This window comes from Nicotiana tabacum, chromosome 10 (genome assembly GCF_000715075.1).
Source record: "Nicotiana tabacum cultivar K326 chromosome 10, ASM71507v2, whole genome shotgun sequence".
Lineage (NCBI taxonomy): Eukaryota > Viridiplantae > Streptophyta > Magnoliopsida > Solanales > Solanaceae > Nicotiana > Nicotiana tabacum.
The window spans coordinates 162,735,319-162,755,744 of NC_134089.1; the positions used below are offsets into that span (position 1 = coordinate 162,735,319).

Below are 20,426 nucleotides of genomic sequence, written 5' to 3' on the forward strand. Positions count from 1 at the left end.
CCAACATTCAAATGGCACTGTATGAGGCTTTGTATGGTAGGCGGTGTCGGTCTCCAGTGGGTTGGTTCGGGTCGGGCGAGGCCAGATTATTGGGTACAGACTTGGTTCAGGATGCCTTAAAAATGTTAAGGTGATTCAGGATAGACTTCACACAGCCCAGTCCAGACAGAAGAGTTATGCGGATTGGAAGATTCGCTATGTGGAATTCATGGTCGGAGAGCGGGTCCTGCTCCGGGTTTTGCCTATGAAAGACGTTATGAGGTTTGGAAAGAAGGGCAAGCTGAGCCCACGGTTTATTAGTCCTTTTAAGATGTTGTGGCGTGTTGGGAAGGTTGTTTATGAGCTTGACTTACCTTACAGTAGCACGAGTTCAACCGGTATTTCATGTTTCGATGCTCTGAATATATCATGGCAATCCGTCTCACGTGTTTGATTTCAGTTCAGTCTAGTTAGACAAGGATCTATCCTATGTATAGGAGCCAGTGACAATTGTGGACTGGCAAGTTCGAAAGTTGAGGTCAAAGAACATTGCATCAGTTAAGGTTTAGTAGCGGGGTCAGCCCGCCGAGGAGGCGACTTGGGAGACCGAGTAGGATATGCGCAACCGATATCCTCATCAATTTACCACTTTAGGTATGTTTTAATGCTCATTCAAGGACGAATGATTATTTTAAGAGGGGCAGGATGTAACGACCCGACTGGTCATTTTGATAATTATAGCCTCGATCCCCTATTAATTGCTTCCCTCGTATCTATTTCTACTAGTGTGACTTGCTGGGAGATTTCATTTTGGTTTTAATAGTGTTTTGGGACACAGTCCCTAAATGGAGGCTTAGTTTTAGGATTTGGAACATAGTCAAAACTGTATGAAGACGACTCCAAAATGGAGTTCCGTCGATTCCGTTAGATCCGGTGGGTGATTTTGGGCTTAGAGGAATGTTCGGATTGTATTTTGGAGGTTTGTAGCTTATTTAGGCTAAATACAATCCTAAATAAGCTACAGACCTCCAAAATACAATCCGAACAAGCCTCCTAAGCCCAAAATCACCCACCCGATCTAACGGAATCGACGAAACTCCATTCCGGAGTCGTCTTCACACAGTTTTGAATACGGTCAAAATCCTAAGATTAAGCCTCCATTTAGGGATTGTGGCCCAAAACGTTCCAAAAACCCAAACAAAACCTCCCAGCGTGTCACACTAACAGAAATATATGAGGGAAGCAATTAATAGGGGATCGGGGCTATAATTCTCAAAACGACTGGCCGGGTCATTACATCCTGCCCCTCTTAAAATAATCATTCGTCCTCAAACGAGCATAGAGACATACCTAAATTGGTGAAAAGATGAGGATAACGGCTGCGCAAATCCTGATCGGTCTCCCAAATCGCCTCTTCGATGGGTTGACCTCGCCACTAAACCTTCACTGATGCAATGTTCTTTGACCTCATCTTCGAACCTGCCTGTCCAAAATAGCCACTGGCTCCTCAACATAAGATAGATACTTGTCCAACTGGACTGAACAAAAATCCAACACGTGAGACAAATCGCCGTGATATCTCCAGAGTATCGAAAGATGAAATACCAGATGAACTCCTACTTGGCTAGGAGGTAAGTCAAGCTCATAAGAAACCTTTCCAACACGCCGCAACACCTCAAAGAGACCAATATACCTTGGGCTCAGCTTGCCCTTCTTTCCGAAACTCATAACTCCTTTCATAGGCGAAACTCGGAGTAGGACATGCTCTCCGACAATTAGTGCAACATCGCGAACCTTCTAATATGTATAACTTTTCTGTCTGGATTGAGCTGTGCGAAGTGTATCCTGTATCACCTTAACCTTCTCCAAATCATCCTGAACCAAGTCTGTGCCCTATAATCTAGCCTCGCTCGGCTCGAACCAACACATTAGGGACTGACACTGCCTACCATACAAAGCCTCATACTGTGCCATCTGAATGCTGAACTGATAACTGCTATTGTAGGAAAACTCCGCAAGGGGCAAAAACTGATCCTAAGAACCTCCAAACTCCATCACACGCATGGAACATATCCTCTAAAATCTGAATAGTGTGCTCGGACTGCCCGTCCGTTTGAGGGAGAAATGTTGTGCTCAACTCACCCGAGCACCTAACTCTTGCTGTACGGCCCTAAACAACTGTGATGTAAACTGCGTACCCTGGTCAGAGATGATAGATACCGACACTCCATGACATTTGATAATCTCGCGAATATAAACTCGAGCCAGCTGCTCGGAATAATAACTAGTCATCATAGGAAGGAAATAAGCTGACTTTGTCAACCTATCCACAATCACCCATACTCCATCAAACTTTTGCCGAGTCCGTGGGAGTCCAACAACGAAATCCATAGTGATCTGCCCCCATTTCCACTCCGGAATCTCTAACTTCTGAAGCAATCCACTCAGCCGTTGATGCTCATACTTTACCTGTTGGCAATTTAGACACCAGGATATATATTCCGCTATGTCCTTCTTCATTCTACAACACTAATAATGCTGCCTCAAGTCCTGGTACATATTCATGGCACCCAGATGAATGGAGTACCGCGAGCTGTGAGCCTACTGAAGAATCAACTCATGCAACTCGTCTACATAGGGCACACATAGCCTACCATGCATCCTCAAAGCAACATCCTCCCCAATAGTGATCTACTTAGAATCACCGTGCTGAACCGTGTCCTTAAGGACGAGCAGATACGGGTCATCATACTGACGCTCCTTGATACGATCATAAATAGAAGACTGGGAGAACACACAAGCCAAAACTTGAATTGGTTAAAAAATATCCGATCTAACAAACTGGTTGGCTAAGGCCTGAACATCTAGTGTCAATGGCCTCTGTACTACTTGCAAATATGCTAATCTCCCCAAACTCCCTGCCCTATGACTCAAGGCACCGGCCACCAAATTGGCCTTGCTGGGATGGTATAGAATTATGATATCATAGTCCTTAAGCAGCTCTAACCACCTCCGATGATGCAATTTAAGATCCTTCTACTTGAACAAATTCTGCAAACTCCGACGATCAGTGTAGATCTCACAAGAGACACCGAAAAGATAGTGCCTCCAAATCTTCAAGTCATGAACAATAGCTGCTAACTCAAGGTCATGGATAGGATAGTTCTTTGCATGCACCTTCGATTTCTGTATATGTAGGCAATCACCCTACGGTCCTGCATCAACACTGTGCTGAGGCCAACTCGTGACGCATCATAATAAACAGTATACGACCCCGAACCTATAGGCAATACCAATACTGGGGCTGTAGTCAAAGTTGTCTTGAGCTTTTGAAAGCTCTCCTCACACTCCTCTATCCACCTAAATGGTTCACCCTTCTTGGTCAGCCTGGTCATATGTGCTGCAATAGATGAGAATCCCTCAGCACATCAACACTAAAACCTTGCCAAACCAAGAAATCTCCGAATCTCTGTAGCTGAGGACGGTTTGGTCCAACTCTGCACTGCTTCCACCTTCTTCGAATCTACCTTTATCCCTTTACATGACACTACGTGACCCAAAATACCATGGAATCTAACCAGAACTCACATTTTGAGAACTTTGCATATAATCTCTTCTCTCTCAAGGTCGGAAGCACAATCCTCAGGTGCTACTCATGATCCTCCCGACTCCGGGAGTACACAGAATGTCGTCAATAAAGACAATGATGAATGAGTCAAGACAGGGCCGAAATACACTGTGCATCAAATGCATAAATGCTTCTAGGGCATTGGTCAGCCCAAATGACATCACAAGGAACTCTTAATGACCATACCGAGTCCTGAAAGCAGTCTTCGGGATATTTGCCTCCCGAATCTTCAACTGATGATAACCTGAATGCAAATCAATCTTGGAAAACACTCAGGCACCCTATAACTAATCAAAAAGGTCATTAATCTGAGGCAAAGGATACCAGTTCTTCACTGTGACTTTGTTCAACTGGCGATAATCAATGCACATTCGCATAGAACCATCCTTTTTCTTTACAAACAAGACAGGAGCACCCCAAGGTGACATATTGGGACGAATGAAGCCCTTATCAAGCAATTCCTATAACTATTTCTTCAACTCATGAGGAGCCATACAATAAGGATGAATAGAGATAGGCTGAGTGCTGGAAAAAAATCAATACCAAAGTCCATATCTCTGTTAGGTGGCATACCCAGAATATCAGCTGGAAATACATTAGGGAAATCCCTCACCACTGGGACTGACTCAACTGTAGGTTTATCAATACTGGCATCTCTCACATAGGCTAGATACGCATTATACCGCTTTTTAATCATTCGTTGAGCTCTAAGAAATGAAATAACTCTACTGGGAGTGTAATCTAAGGTACCCCTCAACTCTAATCGCTATAAACCTGGCATAGCCAGCGTGACAGTCTTGGCGTGACAATAAAGAATTGCATAATGGGGCGACAACCAATCCATGCCCAAGATCACATCAAAGTCTACCATGTTGAGCAATAATAAATAAGTTCTGGTCTCAAAAACACTAAGAGTAATCAAACATGATCGATACACGCGGTCCATAATAAGAGAATCTCCCACAATAGTAGATACATAAACAGGGTAACTCAAAGAATCCCGAGATATGCCCAAATATGGGGAAAAATAAGATGACACATAGGAATAAGTGTAGTCTGGATCGAATAGAACCGATGCATCTCTATGACATACTAGAACATTACCTGTAATGATAGAATCGAAAGCAACTACCTCTGTATGAGTAGGAAGGGCATAGTACCTAGCCTGGCCTCCCCCTCTAGGGTGACCTCTACCTCCCCAACCTCCACCTCGAGCTGGCTGAGCAGTTGGGGTAGTAGCTGGTGCTGGAATTATGGCCTAAGGACCCAGTGGAGCATGTTGTGGCTGAGAAGTTTGTGGAGGTGCACCATTACTAAGTCTGGCGCAATCCCTTACCATATGGCAAGTGTCTCCACTTAAAAACAAGTTCTAGGAGGGCGTGGCTGCTGTGGCTGGCTCGGGCCAAGTCTGCTGGACGGACCACTAAAAGCACCTCGTGGAGGAGGCACACTAAATACTGGAGGTACATAATAAGGCTCTTGAGGCCTAGAAGGGGCTCAAACACCACTAGCGGATGACCATGTCAAATTGCAGCTGGGGCACGAGCACTAGAAAAATAGCCAGACTCTCGAGACCTCTTGGACTCTCTCTCCTCTCTCTCTCGAACAAACATGTCCTCCACTCTCCTGGCAATACTCACAACCTTCTGATACAAGATATCCATTTCTAACTCTCGGGCCATACTAGTCATGATGCTGGGATGGAGTCCCTCAATAAACCAATGGACCCTCTCTCAAACTATAGAAACCAAGTCCGGTGCATGTCTAGCCAAGTCACTTAAATGGATTGCATACTCTGAAATACTCATAGCACCATGGCGCAACTGCTCAAACTCAGTGTGCCATATGTCCCTAAGGCTCTAAAGGACATACTCTCTAAAAAACATGTCCGAGAACTGAGTCCATGTAAGGGAAGTTGCCTCAGCTGGACTGCCCAACTCATAAGCACGCCACTACTGATAAGCCACTCCTCAAAGCTGAAATGCAGTGAAAGAAACCCTACTCGACTCTGCTATACCCATAGTACGGAGGATAGAGTGGCACCCTCTAGAAAACCATGAGGATTCTCTGTCGCCAAACCACTGAAGATAGGAGGGTGGTACTTCTAGTACCTCTCGAGCCTATGCTCCTCCTCATCTAAAACTGCTGCCCTACCCTCGGGCTGAGCTGGGGCTACAGCTGGTACCGGTATAACCTCTGGAATCTGATCAACCTGAACCCTCTCCTCTAGAGTGCGAGTGGCGGGAGTTTGTGCTCCTCCCCCAACCTGAGATGTGGCTGGCTCAAGGGGAATCAACCCTACCCGAGCTAGAGTGCCGAACATGCTCAGAAACTGTACAAGGGTCTCCTAAAGAGCTGGTGTAATAGTAGGCGTCTTGGTGCCTATGCTCCGACTGGAGCTACTTGTGGCTCCAACATAGAAACTCTCCCGGGTGCTCTAGTTGCCATACGTGGGTGCCCTCAGCCTATGCCCCGGTCCCGGCCACAGGCGGCTCTAATAAGAGGGAATAGGTGCCTGGTCATCTCCGGCTACATGTGTCCTCACCATCTGTGAAAGAATAGAAGACAGAAGTTTAGATTTTCAAAGTCAACAAGTTCACACGACAAGGAATCAAAAGAAGTGAATTTTTTACCTAATAGTTCCATAGCCTCCCGAAGAACAGACATCTCTGTACCGATCTACAAGACTCTAATAAACTGGCTTGGGACTCACGATATCTATGAACCTAGATCTCTTATACAAACTTTTCATGACCCAAACATCTCTCCGAGACATGTTGTGACAACACCTAGTCTCTATGACTAGGTAAGCCTAACAAATTGTGGAAAAATATCAATAATAAAAACAAACTAAATAGCTTACTGCATTAGATACTGAATAACCAATAATAATGCTGCTCGGCATGTACAATAACCAAACACTGGGCGTACACAGTTTTTCCAAAACCCGAAACATCATAAGTCACAAACTACAGAAGAAAAAAAATAGTATCTATATACTCCAGAGTCTAACAAAAGAAAAATACAGGAAGTGTTTGACACGGGGAAGAGTGAAAAGAGACTTCAAGGTTTGCGGACGCGACAAATATACCTTGAAGTCTTCAAAGCTGTCTCGGCTCACTAAGAATAAGGCTGGTAGGAGGTACCTGGATCTATACATGAAAAACATGTGCAGGAAAGGGCATGGGTATACCACAATGGTACCTAGTAATTTCCAAGCCTAACCTCGGTCGAGTAGTGACGAGGTCAGGCCAGGGCCCTACTTATATATATGTATATAATAAAAACAAGACAGAATTAAATATCACAGTAAAGTGAAAATAGAAATTTAACAAGAATGAAATCATAGAAACGTAACAGCTCAGTACACAGAGATAACAATAGGGGATCTCCCGAGATACCATCTCATAGTCCCAAACGTAAATGTGCAGGGGGGTCTCCCGGAATACCATTCTGTAATACCAAATTAAATATGTAGGGGGGATCTCCTGGAATATTGTTTTGTAGTTTCGAAAGTAAATACACAGCTCAAACGATAGAAATAACATCTAACACACGAAATCCTATAATTTAGACTAAGTACAAGCGAAGGAAGAAGTGGGGAATTCACTAAGCATGCTGCACATAGTTCAGATAAGAAATTAAGACATGTAGACATGTTGTTCTAAACTAATCAGGATAATTACATATGCTAGTGTAGCTCATTCAAAGTGAAACAAGTTATTACTTGATGAAAATAAAGTTTATAGAAAATAGTCGGTGTACACACCAGTCACTTTATGTACACGGCGCTCACATATCAAAATAGTACCAAATCCTAAGGGGAGTTCCCCCCCACCCACAAGGTTAGTCAAGCTACTTACCTCGAACCAAGCTCAATCAGTCAGTCACAATGCCTTTCCCACGAATATCAGGCTCCGAGTGGCCCAAATCTAGCCAAAATTAGTTACATAACATATATATAACAACAAGGAACTAATCTAGCTTTTGAAATCAAAGCTAAAAAAAGAAATTGGAAAATCGCCCTAAAAAGCCTCCTCGGGCCCACGTCTCGGAATCGGGTAAAAGTCACAAAATATGAACCCATTCACTCACGAGTTCACTGGTACAAAAATTATCCAAATCTAATGTCAAAATCCCAATCAAAACTCAAAATCTTAGTTGAAGAACTTCTTCCCATTTTTTCCAATTTTTTCATCCCAAATCCGGAATTAAGTGATAAAATTAATGATAGATTAGTGGGATATAACCAAAATTAAGTGTAGAATCATTATTACCAATTGATATCTCTGAAAATCCCTCAAAATCTCATCCAAATCTTAGCTCCAAACTCAATTTTGATAAAAATAGCCAAACCCTTGTTTTTGAAATGTTTAATACTGCCTAGTGATATCTTAATCACGATCGCAAAAATAGCCTTGCGATCGCGAAGAATAACTTCACTGCCCAAAAATTAACTCTATGCGAACGCGGAACACACCTCACTAACGCGATGCACTAGCTACTCACACCTACGCGATCGCGCCTGTCCTCACGCGACTACGAAGAGTAAAAATTATCCAAATCTAATGTCAAAACTCAAAATCTTAGTTGAAGAACTTCTTCCCATTTTTTCCAATTTTTTCATCCCAAATCCGTAATTAAGTGATAAAATTAATGATAGATTAGTGGGATATAACCAAAATCAAGTGTAGAATCATTATTACCAATTGATATCTCTGAAAATCCCTCAAAATCTTATCCAAATCCGAGCTCCAAACTCAATTTTGATAAAAATAGCCAAACCCTTGTTTTTGAAATGTTTAATACTGCCTAGTGATTTCTTAATCACGATCGCGAAAACAGCCTCGCGATCGCGAAGAACAACTTCACAGCCCAAAAATTAACTCTACACGAACGCGGAACACACCTCACGAACGTGATGCACTTGCTGCTCACACCTACGCGATCGTGTCTATCCTCACACGACTACGAAGAGTAAAAATTGGACTTCACTACTGCCTCACTTCCTCTTCGCGAACACGGCCTAGCCCACGCGTTTGCGATGCACAACCTGATAACCTTACGCGATCGTGTCCCCATCTTCGCGAACGCGAAGCACAACTTTATTTGATCTCTCAGATGATCTACGTGATCGCGAGACCTCTCTCCCAAACGCGATGAAGGAATGTCTGCAACAAAAACACCAGAAATCTACTATCTTTTTTTTAAGTCCAAAAAGCCCATTAACCACCCGAAATCAACTCGAGGCCCCTGGGACCTCAACCAAACATATCAAAAAGTCCTAAAACACCATACAAACTTAGTCGAGTCCTCAAATAGCATCAAACATTGCTAAAATCACGAATCATCCTCCAATTCAAACTTAAACTTGAAACTTCGAATTTCCACAACCGATGCCAAAACCTACCTAACCTCATCTGATTGACCCCAAATTCTGCACACAAGTCATATTCAACATTACGGACCTAGTCCAACTTCCGGAATCGAATTCCAACCTCGATATCAAAAAGTCTACTAGCGATCGAAATCTCCAAAAATTTGACTTTCGCCATTTCAAGCCTAAATAAGCTACAGACTTTCAAAATACAATCCGGACATGCCCCTAAGCCAATATCACCCAGTGGAGCTAACGGAATCGACGAAACTCCATTCCAGAATCGTCTTCACACATTTCCGACTACGGTCCAAATCTTAAGACTAAGCCTCTATTTAGGGACTAAATGTCCCAAAACACTCCAAAAACCAAAACAGAACTTCCCGGCAAGTCACAATAGCAGAAATAGATACGAGGGAAGTAGTTAATAGAGGATCGAGGCTATAACTCTCAAAACGACCGATGCTACTTTTCCTCCACCACCAATGGATATTCCTCCGGACCTTGAAGGATTTATGAAGTTGTGACGACCCGGCCAGTTATCTCATGAGTTACCACTCATTTTCCCCCATTTCCACTTCTTATTGCCTTGTCTAATGGTTCTATATGTGACCTGGTGATTGGTTCGGGTTCAGAAAGGATTTTGTAAGGTTTGAGACACTTAGTCTCTTTTGAGGAAGCTTAAGTTGGAAAAGTCAACTAGATGTTGACTTATGTGTTATAGGGTTCGGGTGTGAGTTACGATGGTTTGGTTAGCCTTGGGAGGTGATTTGGGAATTAGGAGCGTGATCGGAATGAGTTTTGGAGGCCCAAAGTAGATTTAGGCTTGAATTGGCAAAATTGGATTTTTGACGATTTCCGGTAGATAGGTGGGATTTGATATGGGGGTCAGAATGGAAGTCTAAGAGTTGTAGTAGTTATGTTGTGTCATTTGGGATGTGTGTGTAAAATATCAGGTCATTCGGACGTGGTTTGGTTGGGTTTTTGATCAAAAGCGTAATTTAGAAGATTTTGGAAACTTAGGCTTGAATCTGATGTGTTTTGGTTGATTCGATGTTGTTTGAGGTGTTTTGAGGATCGGTATAAGTTTGAATAAGGTTATGGGTCATGTTTGTGTTTTTTGTTGAGGTTCCGGGGGCCTCAAGGTAATTTTGGATGGTTGTCGGAGAGTTTGGGTATATTTGAGAAGATGTAGATTTTTCTATTCTGGTATTTTCGCAGCTGCGGATTGGGGACCGCAGGTACGATGCCGCAGATGCAAAGAAAGGACCACAGAAGCGGTCAAGGAGGAGAAGGGTAGGAGCCGCAGATGCGGTTGGCTGACCGCACCTGCGATGGCGCATGTGTGGCTACTTGGTCGCAGATGTGGTTTTGGACCATTAAGTGAAACCCGCAGAAGTGGCTGATTGACTGCAAATAAGGTACCATAGAAGCGGTATCTGGGCCGCAGGTGCGGATTCCCTGGGCCAAAAGGTATATATTTTTTTCTTCGCAAAATTTTGCTAAGTTCTCCATTTTTTAAGACGGGAAGCGAGCTAGGGTAGTGATTTCAAGGGAAGATCGAAGGGAATCAGTTGGGTAAGTTCTCTAAGCTTCATTATTTGGGCTTATGGTCATTTTTCCATTGTTTAATCATGGTATTGGTGGAGATTAAGGTAGAAAATTGGGGATTAAGGCTTGAGATTAAGAGACTTTAAAATCGAAATTTGAGGGGTCATTGGGGCTCCTATTTCAGTATTCTTGGTATGTATGGACTCGTGAAAGGATAAAGATTCCATTGATGTGATTTTTACCGAGTTTTAAGACGTGGGCCCGGGGGTCGGGTTTGGCCAATTTCGAGATTTTTGGTATAATTTGATTTATTTTGCATGGGCTTCGTCCCTTTAGCCTATTCTAATGTTGTGATTCTGATTTTGGGTAGATTCGGCACGAGTTGAGGCCGAGGCAAGAGGCAAAGATATCGCAGAGTAGTGTTTTCACCCGTTTGAGGTAAGTAACCATTGTAAATCTGGAACTAAGGGTACAAAACCTCGGTATTTGAATTGTTTTGATAAATGCGGTGACGCACATGCTAGGTGAAGAACGTGTGGGTGTGCACCGGTAGGGATTGTGACTTGGTCTATCCCGTAGCGACTATTAAGCTGCGTATTTGATTTGAAACCTTATGATATTCCGTACCTTAGTCATTATACTATATTATGGGCTGTATGCCATTTTTAGGGCCTTGTGCCGACCTGTTGAGACCCTTAGGGGCATTTTTACTGTTTTTCCTCACCCTACTTATTTGATAGTATATCCTCAGTCATGTTTTACCTGTTTATTGTTTAAAACTGGTTTTATCACTCTACTTCTTAAATGTGAGGGTTGTTTGGACTGAGTTCCCTAATTTCCACTACTTGCCCAAGAGGTTGTGAGGTTAATGACCAAGAGAGGTTGAGAACCTAATGTGAGGATATTTATATATGTATGAATTATGGATCGGGCTGCACGTCGCAGCGATACTTATATGGATCCGGCCGCACGCCGTAGCGATATATATTAGATCGGGCTACGCACATCAGTGATATGACGTTTGGGCTGTAGGAGCCCCTCCAAAGTCTGTACACCCCCAGTGAGTGTCGTCGACTATAAATAATGGGTCGAGGCTGCACGCTGCAGCGGTTACTATGATTATTATTATTATTATTATTATTATTATTATTATTATTATTATTATTATTATTATTATTATTATTATGAGAGATTAATGAGCCTGAGTGCTGAGAGTGAGTACTGAGTGACGAGAGTTGAGTCACGAGTGACTGAGAGGCTGCCCGAGAGGCTATATTCTGAGTGAAACCTTACCCGAGGGGCCCATTTATGATATTTTCACTAATTTCACTCTTCTTTTAAAATAAGCCTCTATTGAAAAATTTGCTAAGTATATAATTTCAAGTATTCTAACTGAAACTGAAGATTTTTATGACAAAATTGGTTTTAACTGTGGAGTTTGATATGTTATTCTGTTATTTATTCCTTTATATGATTTTTAACTGCTCATCACTGCTTTCAGACCTTATTTACTTTAGTTACTTACTGAGTTGGCGTACTCACGGTACTCCCTGCACCTTGTGTGCAGATCCAGGTGCCCGAGCGGCAGAGTGAGGGTCATCAGCTTATCTAGAGTTTGTCGGAGATTTCAAGGTAGTTGTATGGCGTCCGCAACCCTGCTTTCCTCCTTCCTATCTTGTTCTTTTCTGCATTTTTAGATTTATGATGTATTAGACAGTTGGTTATGTATTTAGAGGCTCTAGACTTGTGACACGAGATGTTTGGGCTGTGTTGTCTTATGTTTTATTGATTTCCGCATATTTTTAGTTGTTTAATCACTTCTTATGAAAAATTGGTATTTAAACTTGTGTTAGAAAAGGATTTATTAAAAGAAAAAGGGTTATGATCGATGTTTGGGTTGGCTTTCCTAGTAATGTGGCAGGCGCCATCACGACTGAGTATTTGGGGTCGTGACAAGTTGGTATTAGATCCTAGGTTATATAGGTCTCACGAGTCATGAGCCGGTTTAGTAGAGTTTCGCAGATCGATACGGAGACATCTGTACTTATCCTCGGGAGGCTACATAACCTTTAGGAAAAACATCATATTCTTGAAACTCGTATCGTGCGAGTCTGTTGACCTGAGTACTAAACTTCTGTTATTCCATTCTCCCACAGATGGTGAGGACACGTGTTACCGGGCAGGATGGACGACCACCAGTACCACTAGCTGGGGCCACTAGAGGCCGAGGACGCGGTCGAGGCCATAGTAGGGGTAAGGGTCTAGTTCAGCACCTACAGATCTACCAGCTGCCCCAGTTGTGGAGGCTACAACAACATCAGCTCAGGCATAAGCTGTGCCTATTGTGATTCCAGACCTTCAGGAGGCTTTAGCTCAGATTTCATTAGTGTGTACCGGTTTGGCCTAGGTGGTCTTAGTTACTACGACCGTGGCTACTTTTCAAGCCGAGGGAGGCACCTAGACTCCCGTTTATCGCACACCTGAGCAGGTTGTGCAGGGACTTCAAACACCGGGGGCAACTCCAGCCCAGCCGGTTATACTAGCTCAAGATTATGTGGTACCAGTTATGCCGGATGACAAGCAACATCGACTAGAGAGGTTTGGCAGACTTCAGCCTCTAACTTTCAGTGGTGCAGAGGGCGAGGATGCCCAGGGTTTCTTGAATAAGTGCTAGAGGATGCTTCATACAGTGGGTATTCTAGAGACCAGTGGTGTAGCATTCACTACCTTTCAGTTTTCTAGGGCTGCCTTCACTTGGTGGGAGGCATATGAGAGGTGTAGGCCTATTAGTGCAGCGCCCCTTACATGAGAACAGTTCTCTATTCTCTTTCTGGATAAGTAGGTGCCACAGTCTTGCCTAGAGGAGATGCGCAGGCAGTTCGAGCAGTTGCATCAGGGAGAGATGACGGTGACGCAGTATGAGATGTTGTACTCTGAGTTAGATCGTCATGCGGTCTGGTTGGTTCCCACAGATCGAGAGAGGATCAAGAGATTTGTTGATGGCATCACATATCAGCTTTGAATTCTCATTACTAGGGAGAGGGTGACAGGTGCTACTTTCGAGGAGGTTGTTTACATCGTCCATGAGATTGAGTTGGTTCATCACCAAGAGTGCAAGGAAAGAGAGGCCAAGAAGCCTTGGGGATCTGGTAGCTTTAGTAGTGCTCCTTCGAGGGGTCAGTTCTAGCAGGGCAGAGGTCGTCCATTCAGGCAGGCTTAGTCAGCTCGCCCAGGTTATTGCTCAGCATGGTAGATTTTGATGTTATCTTGGGCATGGACCGGTTGTCGCCCTATTATGCCATTCTTGATTGTCACGCTAAGAATGTGATGCTGGCTATGCCAGGATTACTGCGATTAGAGTGGAGGGGTGCCTTAGATTACACTCCCAGTAGGGTTATTTCATTTCTTAAAGCTCAGCGAATGGTTGAGAAGGGGTGTGATGCGTATCTAGCTTTTGTGATAGATGTCAGTATTGATACCCCTATAGTTGATTCAGTCCCAGTAGTGAGGGATTTCCCTAATGTGTTTCGAACTGATCTTCCAGGCATGCCGCCCGATAGAGATATTGATTTTGACATTAATTTGTTGCTGGGCACTTAGCCTATCTCTATTCCTCCTTATCATATGGCCCCTCCTAAGATGAAGAAGTTGAAGGAACAGTTATAGTAATTGCTTGATAAGGGCTTCTTTCGGCCCAATGTATCGCCTTGGGGTGCTCCAGTCTTGTTTGTGAAGAAAAAGGATGGTTACATGCGCATATGCATTGATTATCTCTAGTTGAACAAAGTTACAGTGAAGAACCGGTATCCTTTGCCTCATATTGATGACCTATTTGACCAGTTATAGGGTTCCCGAGTGTTTTCCAAGATTGACTTACGTTCAGGTTATCATCAATTGAAGTTTTGGGAGCCAGACATCTTGAAGACTGCTTTCAGGACTCGGTATGGTCATTACGAGTTCCTTGTTATGTCATTTTGGCTGACCAATGCCCCAACAACATTTAGGCATTTGATGCACAGTGTATTCCGGTCTTATCTTGATTCGTTCATCATTTTCTTTATTGATGACATTCTGGTATATTCCTGGAGTCGAGAAGATCATGAGCAGCATCTGAGGACTGCGCTTTAGACCTTGAGAGAAAAGAAATTATATGCAAAGTTCTCAAAATGTGAGTTCTGATTAGATTCCGTAGCATTCTTAGGTCATGTGGTATCAAGTAAAGGGATCAAACTGGATCCGAAGAAAGTGGAAGCAGTGTAGAGTTGGCCCAGACCATCCTCAGCTACGGAGATCCGGAGTTTCCTTGGTTTGGTAGGGTATTACCGTCGATTTGTTAAGAGATTTCATCTATTGCAACACCCATGACCAGGCTGACCCAGAAGGGTGCTCCGTTTAGGTGGACAGAAGAGTGTGAGGAGAGCTTTCAAAATATTAAGACAGCTTTAACTACAGCCCTAGTATTGGTATTGCCTTCAGGTTCGGGGTCTTATACAGTTTATTGTGATGCGTCATGAGTTGGCCTCGGTGCGGTGTTTATGTAGGACCATAGGGTGATTGCCTACGCTTCCAGACAACTAAAGGTGCATTGAAAAGAACTATCCTATCCACGACCTTGAGTTAGCTGCTATTGTTCATGCCTTGAAGATTTGGAGGCACTATTTGTACGGTGTCCCTTGTGAGATCTACACTGCTCACCGAAGTTTGAAGTATATGTTCAAGCAAATGGATCTTAATTTGCATCAGAAGAAGTGGTTAGAGCTACTTAAGGATTATGATATCAGCATTTTGTACCACCCGGGGAAGGCCAATGCGGTGGCCGATTCTTTGAGTCACCGAGCAGAGAGTTTGGGGAGTTTAGCTTATCTACCAGCAGTAGAGAGGCCCATGGCGTTGGATGTTCAGGCTTTAGCCAGCCAGTTTGTGAGATTGGATATTTCTGAGCCTAGTCGATTATTGACTTGTGTGGTCTCTCGGTCTTCTCTTTATGATCATTTCAGGGAACGTCAGTATGATTACCCCTATCTGCTTTTCCTTAGGGACACGGTCCAGCACGGTGATGCCAAAGAGGTCACTATTGGGGGATAATGGTGCATTACGGATGCAGGGCAGGTTATATGTGCCTAATGTTGATGGTTTGCGTGAGTTGATTCTTCAGGAGGCTCACAACTCGCGGTACTCTATTCATCCGGGTGCCACGAAAATGTATCAGGACTTGAGGCAGCATTATTGGTGGCGTAGAATGAAGAAGGACATAGTGGAGTATGTTTCTCGGTGTCTAAATTGCTAGCAGGTAAAGTATGAGCATCAACGACCGGGTGGGTTGCTTCAGAAGTTAGAGATTCCGGAGTGGAAATGGGAGCGGATCACTATGGATTTCGTTGTTGGACTCCCACAGACTCATCAGAAGTGTGATGCAATTTGTGTGATTGTGGATAGACTGACCAAGTCAGCTCATTTCCTTCCTATGTTGACTACCTATTCTTTCGAGCAGCTGGCTCGAGTTTATATCCGTGAGATTGTGAGACTTCATGGCGTGCCTGTATCTATCATTTCTGACCGGGGTACACAGTTTACATCACGGTTCTAGAGAGTCGTACAACATGAGATGGGTACTCGGGTGGAGTTGAGCACAACATTTCACCCTCAGACGGACGGGCAGTCCGAGCGCATTATTCAGATTCTTGAGGATATCACTACAACATAATATATCTATAACTATGAAGTCTCTGCTACAGATTCAAAAATCATGGTTAATACCTAACAATAGCCACAAAAATAAAAACATCATAGCTATTTATAAAATACTAAAATTTCATAGCTACGAAAATTAAATTGGCAAAGCTAATTTCTTAGTTTTGCTATGATTGCTAACTATCGTAGCAATAATTACCTAAATAGCTACAAAATTGTTGGCACGACAAAATTTTGTAGCTAATCACAAGCTTTTTGCCACACGTTTAAAGTTCTGTAGAAATAATAACCTTTTAGCCACAATAAATTATTCAAACCAAAATATTATAGCTAAATAAATATTTTTTTCTTCAATTGATAAAAGACCGTGGCAATAATTGGCTTAACAACTCCAATTAATTATCATGGCGAAATGACATAGTCACATATTTATTGCTATGATAAAATATCATAGCTAAACATATGTTTTTGCCGCAAGTTGAAGCTTACTTTAGCAAAAGTTACCATTTTGCCCCAGATAAACTATTTGAAATAAAATATTGTAACTATAAAATTCTGAAATAAAAATTTAGTATGGCCTTATACCTTATTTGGATACTCCTTTGTGGGTGCAAATATATAGAAAGTTAAAAGGTAAAGTTACAAATAAAAAGGATAAACGAAAAAAAGAAGAAAAATATTACGCCTCTCTCAATTCCTTAAACCTACAAAATTCAGACTCCAAACCCTTTTCCCCCAAAACTATACGCTCCATCTCCCCCAATCCTTGCCCACTCTAACCAACCATCCCTTGAACCCTTGTCCCTCCTGCTCTTGAAAAACATAATCGCCAAGGTATGATCACCATAGTCTTTGTTTTTTTAATTTTCTTAATTTCGATTGTTCCCATTTCTTTCCTAGGATTCTTGATCGAAATTAGTTCTTTTCAGTTTCATCATTATAGTGTGGCTGTGAAATGGAAATCCCTTCTTTATTTATATTGATAAGTGCCAAGAATTTAAAAGATTGCCAAATTCAAAGCAATGAATTAGGAATCTCTCCAATTATTATAAATGGAGGGGTTTTTTCATATATTTAAATTCCTATATTTGTCTTTTGTAATCTATTTAAATTACTTTGTTGTATGAAACGAGAATTAGTAGTTCAATCTTGATTTCTCTAGTACTAAGCCTGAACAAGCTTTTTTCCCTATAATTTCTTGTATATTGTTTATTCTTCATTGCCTCCATTTGCAGATTGGGAATCTTAAATGGCTTTTTGGGTGGTGCTTATGGTGGCAAAATGGATAACCAATGAGTAACCAATGGATAATCAATGGATCTAACTTTTACATTTGTAAAGCCTCAAATTGGGGTTCCTCAAGTTAGAGAGACTAAGAATTCTCCCAAAAGTGATCATATACAATAAGTCATAGATAATATGAGTAACCCATATTATACGCGGTTAACCCATTTTTTATCCGTATTAAATATGGGTCGGGTCGAATAATTAATCCGTTTTTTTCATTACCCATTTTTAACCCGAACCATATCCAATCCGGCCGGCCCGTTTGCCACACCTAGTGGTTCCCAATTTATAGTTATATGCACACAAAAAAACTATACTAACAAATTTTCTCTATTGGATTAAGTACTGTTCACAGTTGTGGTTGTTAATATCTGTGTGAATATTTGCAGGGAGCAAATGAGTTGGGGAGGCACAATTTTCCCCCAAATTTGATGATCAGTTTAGTGGATATAGGGTGAGTATTTGCATTCATTTGATGTTCAACTTACTAAATAAATAGTCATGGGAATGCATCTTTGCTTTCTATATATTTTTTGTTCTTCTTGTGGCTGCTAGCAATGAAGGAAGCATGCAAATAGGTGAAGAAGAGTTTGTTGTTAAGATATTACCATTCCTTTATTTCTAAAACTTCTATGCAACAATTAGGATAAAGTTATAACTCCTAAACACTTCTAGACGCTATCCAATGCATTTACTGAGATGGTGGATTTTTTTTCAAATTTACAGTATAAATATTCCAACAACTTATAAGGGTAAAATTATGATATGCATTAGCACAATCATATATAAGCATATGTTCCAAATTTATGTTGCGGTATGGTGATGAGTTCATTCTGTTTAAGTAAACCTGAATTTATTTTTTCAGGCACTTGTGTTATGGGTATCAATGTAGAAACAAACAAGTGTAGTAACCATAAGGTATGTATGATACTTTACTCTTTCTCAAAACAAATTCAATTGGATATACTACTTAGTGAAGGATGGAGTGTTTACAAACTTCTTATTAAAATCTGTAGGACTTCTAAAATTTTATTGAGAATAATAATATTTTACTCTAGGACTGTTTTTGTTATGGAACGGGTGTGATGTTGAACTGGTTTAGCTTGTGATCTTTTCTTTAGTCAAGAAATATGAGAATATAATTTTTTGGCAGTTACAAAATTAAGGATTTACAAAACTTCAGACTTGGAAACACCTCGTTATCAGATACTAAGAAGAATGCAGCTTATGAGGTTAGTAGTATTTTCTTATAGTGTTATGTTTCAAACTAAGAGATGCTAAATAAGGCTTATGTTTTGAATGGTTTGCGGTTTTTTGGTACATACATTGCATTAATAATCTTAAGGTTTTAAAGAAGCATGTTGTTGTTTCTGGCAGAATCTTACCCTGCCAAAGGAACTGTTGTTCAGGTTAAACGTGATTGACAAGTCCCAACTAGTTAATGTACTAAACTTATGGTATGGGTGTCATTTTTGTATATACAGGTTAGAGTCTATGACTCGTTCATATATAATTGTAGAAGCAGAAGGTGGCAATCCTGCAAGATTAGGAGGGTAACATGACAATCTTATTTACTGCGCCCTTCTTCTTGATATCCACAAGAACAACAATTTCTTTCATACATTTGGTACAAATACAATCAACTAATGTCTCTCAACTCGCCATCGGAACTTGGTTTTATAAAAGCATTAGAGCACTTTTGAGTTTTCACTTCTCTTCACTGTCTGCTGATGGTTACCATCACTATCCATTCTCACGTTAGCTTGTTTTTTTAAAAAATTTTATTATTCGTACTGTAAAAGAGTTATGTATGAAATTATTCTCTCTTGTAAAAGAATACCGTTACATTTTGAGTATAACAATATTTTAGTATTTTAATTTATCTTGAATGATATTGTTGAACCTTTAATTATGTATTCTTACTAATGTATATCATTTACTAAAAACAATTGAAAATATTTTGCAAAAAATTTATATATTGATGCTAAACTATGGATTGTTAGCTACGATATATAAATTTTTGTAGCTAGAGATGATCGTGGCAAATTCTTCAGTTTATTGCTACGAAATTATGGAATTCACAGCTAAAAATATGAATCCTTAGCTACAATATAAAAATTATTGTGGCAAATACTTTAATTTATTGCTATGAACTTTTGAATTCATAGCTAAACATAAGTACTATTGCCACGAGAGTAAATTATAAATTTAGCCACAAAAGTTGAGCTTGCATGGCAAATAAATTAAATCTTTTGCTACAACACAAAATCTTGTTGCTACAATATGAAAATAGCTAAAAAAAATTATTTGTCGTGGCAAAAGAATAAAATCACATGCTACAGGTATAGTTTTTGTGACAAGAAATTTTTACCATCATAGCTACAACATAAAAAGAATTCGTGGCAATAAGTATTAGTCTTTAGCCACGGATCATGTAAAGTTTGTAGCTAACTTTTAGCTATGCTACATTTTCTACGAAAGCTACAGAAAAAAAAAATATTGTGGCTAAAGTGTGTTGCCACGAAAATTTTCATATTTAGCTACAATGTATTTCGTAGCTATAGATGCATTATGTTGTAGTGTATGCTTCGTGAGTGTGTGATGGAGTTTGGGGGTTCTTGGGATTATTTCTTGCCCCTTGTGAAGTTTGCCTATAACAACATTTATCAGTCCAGCATTCAAATGGCACTGTATGAGGCTTTGTATGGTAGGCGGTGTCGGTCCCCAGTGGGTTGGTTCGGGTCGGGTGAGGCCAGATTATTGGAGACAAACTTGGTTCAGGATGCCTTGGAAAATGTTAAGGTGATTCAGGATAGACTTCACACAGCCCAGTCCAGACAGAAGAGTTATGCGGATTGGAAGATTTGCGATGTGGAATTCATGGTCAGAGAGCGGGTCCTGCTCCGGGTTTTG

General features: G+C 41.3%; 1 long non-coding RNA gene across 1 annotated transcript; it reads left to right on the top strand.

Moving 5' to 3' along the window:
* Positions 1 to 17,900: 17,900 nt before the first annotated feature.
* LOC107812961 (uncharacterized) lies at positions 17,901 to 19,266 on the top strand. Its single transcript, XR_001654211.2, has 4 exons — positions 17,901 to 17,967; positions 18,379 to 18,431; positions 18,667 to 18,745; positions 18,998 to 19,266. It is a non-coding gene; the product is annotated as an uncharacterized LOC107812961 (long non-coding RNA).
* The last annotated feature ends 1,160 nt before the right edge of the window (positions 19,267 to 20,426 follow it).